The sequence below is a fragment of the Heterodontus francisci genome, unplaced genomic scaffold (genome assembly GCF_036365525.1).
Source record: "Heterodontus francisci isolate sHetFra1 unplaced genomic scaffold, sHetFra1.hap1 HAP1_SCAFFOLD_292, whole genome shotgun sequence".
NCBI classification, from domain to species: Eukaryota; Metazoa; Chordata; class Chondrichthyes; order Heterodontiformes; family Heterodontidae; genus Heterodontus; species Heterodontus francisci.
In genome coordinates this window covers 166,094-170,582 of record NW_027141280.1, presented here as the reverse complement: position 1 = coordinate 170,582, position 4,489 = coordinate 166,094, and positions in this window count along the sequence as shown.

Below are 4,489 nucleotides of genomic sequence, written 5' to 3'. Positions count from 1 at the left end.
AACACCAGGGCAATTGTTCCTGATACTGTTCTTCCACATCAACACCAGGGGAATTGTTCCTGAGACGGTTCATCCCCATCAAAACCAGGGCTATTGTTCCTGAGACTGTTCATCCACAACAATAGCAGGGCTATTGTTCCTGAGACTGTTCATCCACATCAAAACTTGGGGTATTGTTCCAGAGACTGTTCATCCTCATCAATAGCAGGGCTCTTGTTCCTGAGACTGTTCATCCACATCAACAACAGGGCTATTGTTCCTGAGACTGTTCATCCACATCAACACCAGGGCTATTGTTCCTGAGACTGTTCATCCACATCAACACCAGGGCTATTGATCCTGATACTGTTCATCCACATCAACACCAGGGCTATTATTCCAGAGACTGTTCATCCACATCAATAGCAGAGCTCTTGTTCCTGAGACTGTTCATCCACATCAACACCAGGGCTACTGTTCTTGAGACTGTTCATCCACATCAAAACCAGGGCTATTGTTCCTGAGACTGTTCATCCACATCAACACCAGGGCTATTGTTCCTGTGACTGTTCATCCACATCAACACCAGGGCTATTGTTCCTGATACTGTTCATCCACATCAACACCAGGGCTATTGTTCCTGAGATTGTTCATCCACATCAACACCAGGGCTATTGTTCCTGATACTGTTCATCCACATCAACACCAGGGCTATTGTTCCTGAGACTGTTCATCCACATCAAAACTAGGGCTATTGTTCCTGAGACTGTTCATCCACATCAATAGCAGGGCTCTTGTTCCTGAGACTGTTCATCCACATCAACACCAGGGCTATTGTTCCTGAGACTGTTCATCCACATCAACAACAGGGCTATTGTTCCTGAGACTGTTCATCCACATCAATAGCAGGGCTCTTGTTCCTGAGAATGTTAATCCACATCAACACCAGGGCTATTGTTCCTGAGACTCTTCATCCACATCAACACCAGGGCTATTGTTCCTGAGACTTTTCATCCACATCAATAGTAGGGCTCTTGTTCCAGAGACTGTTCATCCACATCACCACCAGGGCTATTGTTCCTGAGAATGTTCATCCACATCAAAACCAGGGCGATTGTTCCTGAGACTGTTCATCCACATCAATAGCAGGGCTCTTGTTCCTGAGACTGTTCATCCACATCAACACAAGGGCTATTGTTCCTGAGACTGTTCATCCACATCAAAACCCGGGCTATTGTTCCTGAGAATGTTTATCTACATCAAATGCAGTGCTATTGCTCCTGAGACTGTTCATCCACATGAACACCGGGGCTATTTTTCCTGATACTGTTCATCCACATCAACACCAGGACTATTGTTCCTGAGACTGTTCATCCACATCAATAGTAGGACTTTTGTTCCTGAGACTGTTCATCCACATCGAAACCAGGGCTATTTTTCCTGAGATTATTCATCCACATCAACACCAGGACTCTTGTTCCTGAGACTGTTTATCTACATCAACACCAGGGCTATTGTTCTTGAGACTGTACATCCACATCAATAGCAGGGCTCTTGTTCCTGAGACTGTTCGACCACATCAACACCAGGGCTATTGTTCCTGTGACAGTTCATCCACATCAAAACCAGCGCTATCGTTCCTGAGACTGTTCATCCACATCAAAACCAGGGCTATTGTTCCTGAAACTGTTCATCCACATCAACACCAGGGCTTTTGTTCCTGAGACTGTTCATCCACATCAACACCAGGGCTATTGTTCCTGAGATTGTTGCACCACATCAACACCAGGGCTATTGTTCCTGATACTGTTCATCAACATCAACACCAGGGCTATTTTTCCTGAGACTGTTCATCCACATCAAAACCAGGGCTATTGTTCCTGAGACTGTTCATCCACATCAACACCAGGGCTATTGTTCCTGAGACTGTTCATCCACATCATAAACCAGGGCTATTGTTCCTGAGACTGTTCATCCACATCAATAGCAGGGCTCTTGTTCCTGAGACTGTTAATCCACATCAACACCAGGGCTATTGTTCCTGAGACTGTTCATCCACATCAAAACCAGGGCTTTTGTTCCTGAGACTGTTCATCCACATCAATAGCAGGGCTCTTGTTCCAGAGACTGTTTATCTACATCAAAACCAGGGCTATTGTTCCTGAGACTGTTCATCCACATCGACACCAGGGCTATTGTTCCCGATCCATTTCATCCATATCAAAACCAGGGCTATTGATCCTGAGACTGTTCATCCACATCAAAACCAGGGCTATTGTTCTTGAGACTGTTCATCCACATCAATAGCAGCGCTCTTGTTCCTGAGACTGTTCATCGACATCAACACCAGGGCTATTGTTCCTGAGACTGTTCATCCACATCAAAACCAGGGCTATTGTTCCTGAGACTGTTCATCCACATCAATAGCAGGGCTTTTGTTCGAGAGACTGTTCATCCACTTCAAAACCAGGGCTATTGTTCCAGAGACTGTTTATCTACATCAAAACCAGGGCTATTGTTCCTGAGACTCTTCATCCACATCCACACCAGGGCTATTGTTCCTGAGACTGTTCATCCACATCAACACCAGGGCTATTGTTCCTGAGATTGTTGCACCACATCAACACCAGGGCTATTGTTCCTGATACTGTTCATCAACATCAACACCAGGGCTATTTTTCCTGAGACTGTTCATCCACATCAAAACCAGGGCTATTTTTCCTGAGACTGTTCATCCACATCAATAGCAGGGCTTTTGTTCGAGAGACTGTTCATCCACTTCAAAACCAGGGCTTTTGTTCCAGAGACAGTTTATCTACATCAAAACCAGGGCTATTGTTCCTGAGACTCTTCATCCACATCCACACAGCGGCACAGTGGCGCAGTGGTTAGCACTGCAGCCTCACAGCTCCAGGGACCCGGGTTCGATTCTGGGCACTGCCTGTGTGGAGTTTGCAAGTTCTCCCTGTGTCTGCGTGGGTTTTCTCCGGGTGCTCCGGTTTCCTCCCACAAGCCAAAAGACTTGCAGGTTGGTAGGTAAATTGGCCATTATAAATTGTCACTAGTGTAGGTAGGTGGTAGGGAAATATAGGGACAGAAGGGGATGTTTGGTAGGAATGTAGGATTAGTATAAAATGGGTGGTTGATGGTCGGCACAGACTCGGTGGGCCGAAGAGATACAGTGCTGTATCTCTAATCTAACACCAGTGCAATTGTTCCTGATACTGTTCTTCCACATCAGCAGCAGGTCTATTGTTCCTGAGACTGTTCATCCACATCAAAACCAGGGCTACTGTTCCTGAGACTGTTCATCCATATCAATAGCAGGGCTATTGTTCCTGGGACTGTTCATCCACTTCAACACCAGGGCTTTTGTTCCTGAGACTGTTCATCCACATCAATAGCAGGGCTCCTGTTCCTGAGACTGTTCATCCACATCAACAGCAGGGCTATTGTTCCTGAGACTGTTCATCCTCATCCACATCAACACCAGGGCATTTGTTCCTGATACTGTTCATCCACATCAAAACCAGCGCTATTGTTCCTGAGACTGTTCATCCACAACAACACCAGGGCTATTGTTCCTGAGACAGTTCATCCACATCAAAACCAGGGCTATTGTTCCTGAGACTATTCATCCACATCAAAACCAGCGCTATTGTTCCTGAGACTGTTCATCCACATCAAAACGTGGGATATTGTTCCTGATACTGTTCATCCACATCAACACCAGGGCTATTGTTCCTGAGACTGTACATCCACATCAATAGCAGGGCTATTGTTCCTGAGACTGATTATCAACATCAACAATAGGGCTATTGTTCCTGAGACTGTTCATCCACATGAATACCAGGGCTATTTTTCCTGAGACTGTTCATCCACATCAAAACCAGCGCTATTGTTCCTGAGACTGTTCATCCACATCAAAACGTGGGATATTGTTCCTGATACTGTTCATCCACATCAACACCAGGGCTATTGTTCCTGAGACTGTACATCCACATCAATAGCAGGGCTATTGTTCCTGAGACTGATTATCAACATCAACAATAGGGCTATTGTTCCTGAGACTGTTCATCCACATGAATACCAGGGCTATTTTTCCTGAGACTGTTCATCCACATCAATAGCAGGGCTCTTGTTCCAGAGACTGTTCATCCACATCAACACCAGGGCTATTGTTCCTGAGACTGTTCATCCACATCAAAACTTGTGCTATTGTTCCTGAGACTGTTCATCCTCATCAATAGCAGGCCTCTTGTTCCTGAGACTGTTTATCCACATCAACAACGGGGCTATTGTTCCTGATTCAGTTCATCAACATCAAAACCCGGGCTATTGTTCCTGAGACTGTTCATCCAATTCAATAGCAGGGCTCTTGTTCGAGAGACTGTTCATCCACTTCAAAACCAGGGCTATTGTTCCTGAGACTGTTTATCTACATCAAAATCAGGGCTATTGTTCCTGAGACTCTTCATCAACATCAACACCAGGGCTATTGTTCCTGAGA